Below are 12,912 nucleotides of genomic sequence, written 5' to 3'. Positions count from 1 at the left end.
TTCACAATTTATTAAAAAAAATACTCATTGGCTACAATCTGTGTGTCAATCCTTGTGCTGGGCATTGAGGATGAGCAATTAATCAAGACAAGCGTGCCTGTGGTCTTAACAGAGCATCAAGCATAATGCAAGCCAACCACTAAGCATCTACATGATTAATGAAACTCATTTTTAACGAAAAATAAAATGATTTTTCAGTACCCTCTGACAAGTATTTTAACTCAATGTCTTATAATTTTTCAGCTGCTGAATTCTATAAACTGAAGAGTAACTCTAATAAAACTTAATTTGCTTCTGATTCCTCATGCCAGGAAATGAAAAGACATAAAATATATAAATGAATGAGTATGTTTTTATTCCATTTAAAACCAGTTCCAGAATTTGTTTTTGGTTTGATTTTGTTTTTGTTTTGTTTTGAGGGGGGGCGCATGCCAAAGAGAAAAAATGTCTTTCCCACCAAATACATTCTTCTTTGTCACTGTCCTTAGGGAAGCAGAATGTAGAAGATTCTATTTATCTAGGTTAGATAGGCTTAGTTATGACATTAAAAGCCATTATAGGGGTTAAATAGAAAGGAAAACACAGCACTCAAAACCCATACTTTGAAAAAGTGCCTAAGCAAACACTAAGACTTCTTAATATAGTACCACCAAAAAAAAACCAAACCCACTGCCGTCGAGTCAATTCAGACTCATAGCAACCCTATAGGACAGAGTAGAGCTGCCCCACAGAGTTTCCAAGGAGCACCTGGTGGATTCGAACTGCCGACCTCTTAGTTAGCAGCTGTAGCACTTAACCACTATGCCACCAGGGTTTCCTAACATAGTACAAAAAAATATAGTACAGCTAACATTTATTACAAATACTACAGACACTGTCACAAACATTACAAACACTAATGTAATACTTAAGGAGCCCTGATGGTGCAGTGGTTAAGCGCTCATTTACTAACTGACATGTCTGCGGTTTGAACCCTCCAGCCGCTCCATGGGAGGAGGATGTGGCAGTCTGTTCCCATAAAGATTACAGCCTTGGAAACCACATGTGGCAGTTCTACTCTGTCCTACAGGATCGCTGTGAGTTGGAGTCGACTCGACAGCAAGGGGTTTGGTTTTGGTTTTAATGCAGTGTTTATGCCAAGGATGGTTGTAAATATTATTCAAACACTACCCATTTAATCCTCCTAATAACACTGTGGAATAGACAAAGAGAGGTTGAGTAACTTGTAACACAAAGGGCAAAGCTAGAATTCAAACACAGACCATCTAGTTTCAGGGTCCTTTCACCTAACCACTATGTATCCATTTTTAAAGCCTAGAAACTAACTGACAATTTAAACTGTACAAATTTTCAGAATCAAATTCTGAGCCTAAATTTACTAAACTGCAAAAGGGTAACTTCATAGGATATTGTAAAAATCAAATGAGATGATATACATTAATTATGTTAGTATTCATGGTGATTATCTTTAGTTCATCACTTCATAAATATCATCACTTATGATTTACATACCACCTCTTGTCTGTCAGTTTGTGGTACTGTGGTGGCTTGCACATTGCTGTGATGCTGGAAGCTATGCCACCAATATTTCAAATACCAGCAGGGTCACCCATGGTGGACAGGTTTCAGTCAGCGTATAGAATAAGACAAACTAGGAAGAAAAACCTGGTGATCTACTTCTAAAAAAACAAACTGGCCAGTGAAAACCTTAAATATTGAGTGATGCAGAAAGCATCAAAAGAAGAAGGAAGGAATACACAGAGTCACTGTACCAAAAAGAACTGGTCGACGTCCAACCATTTCAGGAGGTAGCATATGATCAAGAACCGATGGTACTGAAGGAAGAAGTACAAGCAGCACTGAAGACGTCAAAAAACAAGGCTGTAGAAATTGATGGAATACCAATTGAGATGTTTCAACAAACACAGCAACACTGGAAGCACTCACTCATCTATGCCAAGAAATTTGGAAGACAGCTACCTTGCCAACCAAATAGATGAGATTCATATTTGTACCCATTTCAAAGAAAGGTGATCCAACAAAACATGGAAATTATTGAGCAATATCATTAATATCACATACAAGTAAAATTTTGCTGAAGATAATACAAAAACGGTTGCAGCGGTACATCGATGGGGTATTGTCAGAAATTCAAGCGGGAGGCAGAAGAGGACGTGGAATGAGGGATATCACTGCTGATGTCCGATGGATCCTGGCTGAAAGCAGAGAATACCAGAAAGATGTTTACCTGTGTTTTATTGACTATGTGAAGGCATTTGACTGTGTCGATCCTAACAAATTATGGATAATATTGCAAAGAATGGGAATTCCAGAAGACTTAATTGTGCTCATGTGGAACCTGTACATAGACCAAGAGGAAGTAATTTGAACATAACAAGGGAATACTGCTTGGTTTAAAATTGTGAAAGGTGTGTGCCAGGGTTTATCTTTCACCATACTTATTCAATCTGTATGCTGAGCAAATAATCCAAGAAGCTGCACTATGTGAAGAATAATGGGGCATCAAGATTGGAGAAAGACTCATTAAGAACCTTCAATATGCAGATGATATAACCTTGCTTGCTGAAAATGAAGAGGACTTGAAGCATTTACTAATGAAGATCACAGTCTTCAGTATGGATTGCAACTCAACATAAAGAAAACAAAAACCCATACTGTATCAATAAACAACATCATGATAAATAGGCAAAAGATTGAAGTTGTCAAGGATTTCATTTTACTTGGATCCACAATCAATGCCCACAGAAGTAGCAGTGAAGAAATCAAAAGATGCATTGCACTGGGCAAATTGGCTGCAAAAGACCTCTTTAAAGTGCTGAAAAGCAAAGATGCCACATTGAGGGCTAAGTTGCACCTGACCCAAGCCATGGTATTTTCAGTTGCCTCATATGCGTGTGAAAGCCAGGCAATACATAAGGAAGACAGAAGAAGAATTGAAGCAGGACTGGGCAGTGTTTCATTCTGTTGTACATAGGGTCACTACGAGTCAGAACCAACTCAACAGCAGCTAACAACAACAAGATTTGTAGCTTTGGCAGCCCAGTAATAAACTCCTTCATCTTTATACGGAATCCAGAAATAGATGGGAAACAGGATCCAGCCTCTTTCTACTGAACAGGAAGGAGGGAAGATATTTCCTCTCCCTACCGCCTGTAAAATAGAATGTTGAGTAATGACATATGTACAATCTGACAGATGTGACTGCCCAGGATTTATCCACCTTAAGAAAGTAATTCAGGGCTATAAGTCAGTTGGAGATTACTGCAGGGGCAGCAATAGGTAACGGGTAATGGGAAGTGGTAATGGGTGTCCAGAAACAGCTGAGTCCAAGGTCATTTATTTCTTTAGGCTCTTGCTTATGCCTTGCCCCATTGGCTCTTGACTTGTCCTTCAGCCATCCAGGAGATTCTATGGACCACCTATGGCCCTTTTAAGCTCCTTTCCGCTTAGCGTAATAAGAACAAGAAACAGAGATCTTTCAGGGTAGAGATTATGCAGAACAAGAATCACTAGAGGAGAGAAGGTCCATGTAATACCTACACAGTTTCCTCAGTCAATGGCTAAAGATAATCACTAGTTTTTTTTGATGGGAACAAATGGTAGATTACCATCAGAATCCATTAACCAAAATATATATATATATATATATATATATATATATATATATACATATCTGTTGCCATCTAGTCAGTTCCTACTCAGAACCCATTATTCCTGTGTGATTCAACTGTGTGTTGATTTTTTTAGAGAGTTTTGTTTGCCATTCTCAACAAATCCTTTTATCATCTTCATGTCTTGAGTTAAAGAAGTTATCTAGATTTTTTTCATATGTAAATAATCTGGGCTGAATAAAGTCAATATTGTGTTATAGATAAATCTAGAAAAGTAGAAGAGAGAATATCTATTACCTACACTGAGAAGATTTTAAATTCAATACAAGGTGGATAGTCCGTGTACTAAAAAGCTGTTACACTAAGCTACCTGTCATGGATTGAACTGTGTCCCCAAAAAATATGTGTCAACTTGATTGGGCCATGATTTCCAGTATTGTGTGGTTGTCCTGCATTTTGTGATTTTCCTACGTGTTATAAATCATAATCTCTGCCTGTGGTTAAAGAGAATTAGGGTAGGATATAACACCCTTGCTCAGGTCACATCTCTGATCCAATGTAAAGGGAATTTCCCTGGGGTGTGGCCTGTACCACCTTTTATCTTACAAGAGATAAAAGGAAAGGGAAGCAAGCAGAGAGTGGGGGTCTTCATACCACCAAGAAAGCAGCACTGGGAGCAAAACGCATCCTTTGGACCTGGGGTTCCTGTGCCTGTGAAGCTCCTTGACCAGGGGAAGACTGATGACAAGAACCTTCCTCCAGGGCTGACAGAGAGAAGAAGGCTTCCCCTGGAGCTGATGCCCTGCATTTAGATTTGTAGCCTATTAGCTGTGAAAGAATAAATACGTTTGTTAAAGCCATCCACCTGTGGTATTTCTGTTACAGCAGCACTAGATGACTAAGATACTACCAATATATGGAGATGTTCAGCCTGCAAAGTACAAACACAGAGTCAAGTGCCCTAGAAATATGTTTCATCACAGACCTAACGGTTAGGGACAACATTAGCCTGGCTTGCTATAGCATATCCAGTATTTTCCCACCTCCTCTTTTGAAGCCATATTTAATCTCTTCTTTGATTTTGCTTTTTATTTGTTAAAATCTATATGCCACTGAATTAAATCTATAAAATAAGTTTCCAATTAAGTTTTAAATAGCCCTTCTAAGCCTAAATATTATTTCAAGATTTGAGTCTCTTTAAGAATTAAATAGATTGAATATTCCCATATAAACATAGAAAACATATAAACAAAATTTAAATAAGCCAATTGTGTAAATGAGTTTTTAAGTTATTGATCATAAGATAATCTCTACTAGTAGAATGGTTTAACTGATACTACATGTTATTTGATTGCCAATTCAGGCAATTATTTTAAAATAAGCAGTGCGTGTATATGTATATTTGTAGATATGTGTAGTTGTCTATATAATGTTACTAAACTAGGGATGTTGGTCATTAGGCCCCTAGCTGCTGCTATCTAAGCAGCCATGTTTCGTACCATTTGCGCCATACCTCGCCCATCACAGCTGATTAGACTGGGCTGACCCAAGGACAGAGAGTTGCAATTTCTGTGGTCTAGTTCAAAAATATAATCTGAGTCAACCATATTTGTTTCTTGGAAATTTGGAATTGGAAAATTAAGAGACTTCATAAATGAAATGAAGGAATGAGTTGTGTTTTAAAAGGAGTCTACAAAAGTGTGAGAGCAAAGGTATGATGAGCCAAGCAAATATAACAACAGTCATTGCTAAAATGTATTGAGCACTTACTGTATATGCCTGGAACTATGCTAAATGCTTTACCTGCATTATCTCACAACAGCCCTATGAGATACTCCTATCAGCAACACTTTACATATACGGAAACTGTATCACAGAGACGATAAGTAGCTTGCCCAAAGTCACGTATCTTTTTAAAACCAGGATTGCGCCCCTGGCAATCTGAGTCCATAGTCCTTAGTCCTTATTCTTAGCCATTACACAGTACTACCAGAGATTTAAGAAAATGGAAACTAAGAGGAGGGGAGAGAGATATAATTAATTGGAGTATATGGCCAGATGAGAACTGAGAAAATTTGAGAAAAGAAAATTGCGCAGTTCCCTGGGAAAAGGAGAATCTGATATAAGAATCTTACAGATTCAGTTCCCATGAAGACTGACTGTAACACACATCATGTCCTTGGACTCATATGATATTTCTAATCCGTTAAAACCAAACATGTCCAATAAACCGTACGTATGCTTCAGAAAGTTAAACTGTTTTACGCATGACTCTTGCTAACGTTTCTGGTAACTAGCAGTTTCTCATTACTTGTCTTAATATATTTAAATTTAAACAAACTATAGTACTTTCTATTTGAGGGATACCAAGATTTGGAAACAAAAATTAGGTTTAAAATTATAATTAATTATGTTTAATTATCAAAGAAAAAAATTGCCTCTTCTTAAGGAATTCAATTGCATTTTTCTAGGCACTGGGAATATAACAATGAACAAAACAGAAAAAAGAATTTCTGCCCTAGTGGAATTAAATGTAACATATTAGAAGTCCATGACAATAAACAACTTCTAGCAGAATGGTGGCAAACCACTACTTCAGACTTCAAAACCGGAGCAAACCAAGCTTGTCCACATAGTTGAAAAAGAGAACACTCCTATGAGAAATCTCACTAAATGGGCCCACAGGTTGCGTTTTACATTTGACCTTTGTAAGAACGATTTACATCTTGTGTTCATAGATAAGTCATAAATTGTAATGACTGTCTGAAATGAGAAGCTTATCTACTCATGCTCATTCTGGTTGGCTGTCTTCTGAAATGAATTCTGCAGAACACAATAAAATTCAGATGGAATTCATGATTTTGAACTGGACTCCTAGAATAGTAATTAAAGTCTGTAATGCTTATAATAGACTTCGTAAAGCAGTATTAAAAGGCAATCATTGTATCAGATGACATAAAATTTGAGGATTAAAAAAAGTAAGCAAAAAAGGTTACCCTAAGCCTAGTTTTTGTTTTTTGTTCTTTTTAAAAAAACACATTTAATAGGATCACTTACATGAAAAGGAGACACCCAATATTTCCTATAAACAGGCATCCCTCAAACACCCAAATAGGTCACTCAGAAATATACATACAGCTCTTTTCCAACCTCCTTGTATTAAAAAGTCTGGCTCCATTTTTGATGTGTGATGGCTGACAGCTTTAAAGACTCACCTCACCCCCTTTCCCTTCTACTTGAATCTAGACAAGCTGATGAGAAAACTGGCTGTTGCCTCTTTTGACAGCATCAGAAGACTGAAACCACGCAAGCCCTGGTCCATGCACACAGCAGACCTTATACTGCCCACACCCTAACCGCAAAAAAACCCAGGCCAGCCTCCTTTCCCTGCTCTCTCAAGTCACTTTCGGACCTGCTTGACAGCATGCATGTCCCTCTGTCCCCAGACAGCCTCATCATGTGAGTAATAAAGCTTTTCATATTCTCCTGGTGCATAAGTTGCATGGTCAACCTCGATATCTAAACCAAAGCCTGGGTGGGGGGTATCCATGTCTCCAATCTGGATGATGATAACGATTGGTGCAGCCAGCAGGGTGTCTAGGTGATGACCGACCGCCACCGCCAGGACTCTTTCTTCTCTCGCTTTGGCTTGTTAACTGGCTCTGCTGCCTGCCGGCGAGCATGATGTCTGCTGGCGAGCTTGTGCTTTGATCTCTTCTGGCTTATGCTGCATTTGCTGTGTCCTCCCAAGCTTCTGTTCTAGATTTAACTGACCTAAATCAGAAGTTTTGATCTTTGGAGTTTAGTGACAGGAATATGGGATTGAAGCATTCCTTAAAGTGGTACTGGATTGTGTGCCTTGGACTGGACCTGTCTGTGCGTCTCAGATTGAATCATGTGCCTGGATTCCAACATAAGCCGTGACTGATGATCAGGAGAAAGGCTCTCACCCCGTGACTATTAATTGTGTGTCTCAGCCATGCACTGGTCCCATTCAGTAGAGCACTCAGGAGAAAAACCAATATCCTGTGCAATACATGGGCCTATCAGATAGTCTCTTTGTGGAGGAAGAGCACCCCCTATGTGGCAGGCTAAGGTCACACCCCTAAAAGCAGATGACTCACTAAAACTAAAACCAAACTCTTTGCCATGGAGTCGATTCTGACTCACAGTGACCCTATAAGACGCTGTAGAACTGCCTCATAGGGCTTCCAAGGAATGGTTGGTAGATTCACACTGCCAACCTTTTGATTAGCAGCCAAGCTCTCAACCGTTGCACCACCAGGGTTCCCGATGACTTACTAGGACCTACAAAATGTCTCTGCTGCTGCTACTGTTGCCCATACCTCTGTCACCAACAAAGATCTTGACCCTCAGGGTTATGAGGGAAAATACCATAGCACCCGCATGACACAGCCAAGGGTTAATTCAAATGCAGTTTAACTCCAGAGCCTTTAAACACTAGAAAGCAGCCATTGCCATGGAGGAGGCCCCTGACCCTGATGACATCAATCTGAGACTATCTGGAGGAAGAAAATAATAAATACAAGCAGGGTAGAAAGGACCCCCTCCTCACCAAAGTATAGCTAATAACGACAAAACAAAACACAGATATGGGGGAGGGAAAAAGACACTGAAACAGAGGTCCATACTTTGACCCAATTAGAAATCCAAATTTTACTAAAATAATCTGTACAACAAAAATATTAAAAAACATTACTACAACTTTAATGCCATAGCCTGACCCACTAAGGCTCCTATATCCAAAGTTATTGAAATTACTGCCTTCATCCAATCAGTGACTGGTATTTTGTTGATACAGATTTACCTAATATGTTCTGTTCAGTGCTTGTCAATGGCTTCTTACCTGCAGTTTGCCTTCCTTTGAATGAAACACAACACGGTCTTACCTGACTACTCATAAGGTATTTCAACAGCCTTGCCATCACATACAATCTTTGTAGGCAAAATCTTAACCTCAAGAGGCACAGGTATGACATCACACTGATGACATCTTCCTCCATGAAGATTCATTTGATACACTTTTCTAGGACATGTAAACATTCACAAAAGAGCTCACAAAATGGGGTTGGGCCATTGACCCACACATAGTACAAGTTCCTATCACTTCAGTTCAATTGCTGAAAATTATTTGGTAAGCCAAAAGTTGCTCCATTCCTCATGCTGTGAAGAAGTAAATATTGACCCTCTCCTTACCCACAACATTAAAACAAGCCCAACATCATTTAGAATATTGGATTATAAATATTTTTGGATTCTAGAGGCATGATATTCTTATTCACAAATTTTACTTAAGCCCATTTATGCTGTCGCTCACAAATCAGCCCACCTGAACGTGGCCCCCTTCTATAAAAGGTGGTAGAATCTGTCCAAAATGCAATACGACAGGCACTCCTATTAGTCCCCTCCCCCAAGATTTCTTCACTGTAGAGACCTTAGCAGCCTTTTTTCATGCCTCATGAAATCTATGGCCCACTCATAATGGTCATAAGTTGGTGGCGGATTTCTGATACAAGAAATTGTCCTCCTCGACCCTATGGTACGCATCATTAGAAAGGTATCTGCTGGCTGTATACTGGGCTCTCCTATAAACAGAGGCTCTAACAGGTCCTGGGCATCTAACTCTTGGTACCCAGCTTCTCATTATGCTTTGGGTCATAGAAGCAGCACTCTGAAAATTAAGAGCCGCCACCTAGGCCTCCTTTCTGCGGGATAGAGCTAGACTTAGACCCTCTGGCATATACTACCTGCAGGAGGGTATGTCCTCCCTGTCTTCAGTCCCTGGCCAGATGTCATAGTGCTGGAGGAAGTCACCCCTCTCTCGGACCCCTCAGCTACCTGGGAGACCCTTGGGATCAAAAGTGAACAGCAACAGGAGTCCATATACTTTACAGACAGCAGAGCCACTATCACGCATCATGGAGCTCACTGGAGAGCTGCTCTTTTGCATTACTTAATCAGAACATCCCTGATCAAGGATGGGACCCAAAAGTCAGCACAAATGGATAAACTACAGATAGTCATCTTAGCAGTGGATGTCCTGGTCAATAACTGGCCTCATGTACTCATTTTTACACACTATTGGGCCATTACAATCTAGTCTAGCCAAGGGCAGCAACAGTCCCTTATCCAACATTGCCCTATTCAGGGTAATGAAGTTTGGAACTTTCTTTCCTGACAAATACCCAAAATATAAATTAAGGTTACTCTTGTTTCTGCACATATAAAACTACAATACAAGACCTCACCAAGAGATTCCTTATCCTTTTCAGAGTTTCAGACATTATTAATAACGACCGAGACATTCATTTCACTTCTCACAAATGCAAAATATTAGGCAACAAAACTTTGACCTGCCTTACCAGCCCTAGGATGTAGATTTAAGAGTGTCATAATGGCTTACTTACACAAGTTCAGATTCAATTAAATGAAACATGGCACATTTCAGTCAAACATCAGTCAGAAGTCAATTGTAATCAAGTGTTTGACTCCATTTTTGATATTTGATGGCTGACAGCTTTAAAAACTCACTCCTGACATACCCCCTTCTGCATCACATCTGGATAAGCTGATAAGAAAGCCTGGGTGCTTGTTCCCTCCTTTGGCTTAGGTTGGAAGTTCAAATCACACGAGACCAGCCTGTGCGTATGGGAACCCTCGTACCAACCAACCCGCTAACCACCATGAAACTCAAGCCAGTCTCATTTCCCTGCTCTCTCAAGCCCTTATTGGACCTGCTTCGGAGCCTTCATGTTCTCCCCCAAAAGTCTCATTATATGAGTAATAAATCACTTCATATATTCTTGCTGTGTACGTGGCATCATCAGTCAACTTTTGAACAAAATTTTGGGCAAGGGGGGATCCATTCTGTTTCTACAAAGTGGCCACAACACCCCTGTACTTTAATGACTTAAGAGTGTTACAGTTTTTATTTTAAATATTTCTTCAGCTATAGTTTGGCTGTCATTCTTTAAGACTCAAAATGCCACGTGTAGGTGTTACGTCCTAACCTCAATTCTGAGGTTCTGAGGACACTGAAAAATGAAATACTCCTAACGTTTTCACATAGCAAGTATTTACTAAATGCATATCATGGGCCTGGAATTCTGCTACACACTAGGGGTACAGTAGAGCTTGTAGTCTGATGGAAAAGACCAATTAATCAGTAACCATATAAGAAGTGACCGTTTTCAACTGCGACAAATGCTAGGAGGAAAAAGTATAGTTTTTTATATGGACCTCTTTTTTTCTCTATCATATTTGGATCAGTCCTAGACAGTCAGAAATATTAGGAAAGTGGTGTTTGGGCTGAGAGCTGAAAAGTGAGTAGACATGAACTAGATAAAAAAGAGTAGGGAAGAGAATTCCAGGCAGAGGGGCTAACATGTAGGAACACACAGTGGCAGAAGGAAACAGAGAAATGAGAGGGGTTGAAAATACCTAAGATCAATCATTACCAGTGAATGGTTTCTGGGTGAGTATAACATTATCGGAGCCCCGGTTGCACAATGGTTAGGCATTTGGATGCTAATCAAAATGTTGGCAGTCTGAATCCATCATCTGCTCCTTGGAAACCCCATAGAGCAGCTCTAGTCTGTCCTATGGGGTCGCTTTGAGTCGATGGCAAAGGGGTATGACATTATCAGATTTGAGTTTTAAAATGTCCACTCTGGGTCAGTCAGAAGAATAAATTGAAGAAGACATAGTAGTTGAAGAACAAATATCAATAGTCAAGTATCAGTACTTTTGATCTCAACTATGAACATATGCATTTCTTCCTTTTCTTTTACTCATCCTTCCCCTAATCAGGAGAACAAAATCACTGCATATGTCTGTATATATCTCAGTTTGAATTCTCCCCCAAATCCGGGAAATAAAGTCAAAGAATCTCACCTTCTAAAATAAAGTAAAAAAAAAAAAAAGGAATGAAATTAGCTCCTTACAAAAATAGCATCTTAAGTATAATTCTCTACTGCAATGAAAATTAAGCCTCATTTATTTTATAGTAAGCTAAAAACTTACAGACAGCAGATGTTTATTTGACCTAAAGAAACCTTGAAATTAACTGCTCCCAATTAGTGTGTAAATTCAATGGTAAAGTACATTAATTCCCTGGTGGAAAAGTATAGTTTTAACACCCCTGCAAGAATCTAAATAGTTCAATATATTTGGGTCCTCTGGAAAAAAATTTAACAGCAGGCTTGAGACTACTATCTTCGGAAAAAAAAAAAAAAAATCTTTAGAAAGGCTACTTAAAAGTTAGCCCTTGGACCAGCGCTGGGGCAAGACTAGAAGGCCGGAGGGGAGAGGAAAGCTGGTAGTAGGGAACCCAAGCTTAAGAAGGGAGAGTATTGGCATGTCATGGGGCTGTTAACCAATGACATAAAACAATATGTGTACTAACTGTTTTAAGAGAAACGAGTTTGTTCTGTAAACGTTCATCTAAAGTATAATAAAAATAAATAAATAAAAATGTTAGCCCTTGGCTGGAGTATGGAAATTTGGACCTTGGGAAGGTTCCCACCATTACCAGAACTTTAAGAGCGCTTAAACTGTTTATACATACAATATAGTTTATGCTGAACGTCTGTTTTCCTTCTGGGAGTAAGGAGTTTGGGTATATGCTAAGCAGAGGGTGCCTGCATAGCCAGCCCCTGGTAAAAGCCCTGAGTCTCTAATGAGCTTCCTTAGTAAGCATGTTGTTACAATTTGTTTCTAGAAGATATAAGCATGTCCTATGTGACTTCACTGGGAGAGGACTCTTGGAAGCTTGCGGCTGGTTTTCTTCAGACTTCATTCTGTGCACCTTTTCCCTCTGCTGACTGTGCTGTGTGTTCTTTCCCTGTAGAAAGTCACAGTCGTGAGTATGAAAACATGTGGAGTCCTGTGAGTCCCGTAAGTCCTCCTAGTGAATCACCAAACCTGGGGGTGATCTTAGGGATCCCCATCACAGTTTCCATATTTTATCAGTAAAGAAATAAGAGAGAGTGACTACTTTATTCATTTTAAAATTTTTACACTTAAGACAATAAAAATATATTAACATATTATCTACCTGGTCATGTATTTAAAAGCAATAGGAAGTATTTTCAAATGGCAATTTAATCTTGATGTCCACTGTTAAAAGCTTCCTTGTTAAGTTTCTCTCCTGCAGTTTTTGTAGACGTTTTCCTGGATATATACCCTTATAAAAATGTAAACATAGATGTGTGTTGTGATTAGCTTCTGTCATGTTGGCCCCTGACTCATGATGACCCCA

Source organism: Loxodonta africana, chromosome 5, assembly GCF_030014295.1.
Source record: "Loxodonta africana isolate mLoxAfr1 chromosome 5, mLoxAfr1.hap2, whole genome shotgun sequence".
Lineage (NCBI taxonomy): Eukaryota > Metazoa > Chordata > Mammalia > Proboscidea > Elephantidae > Loxodonta > Loxodonta africana.
The sequence above is the reverse complement of the archived record's forward strand: the minus strand, read 5'-3'. Positions refer to the sequence as shown.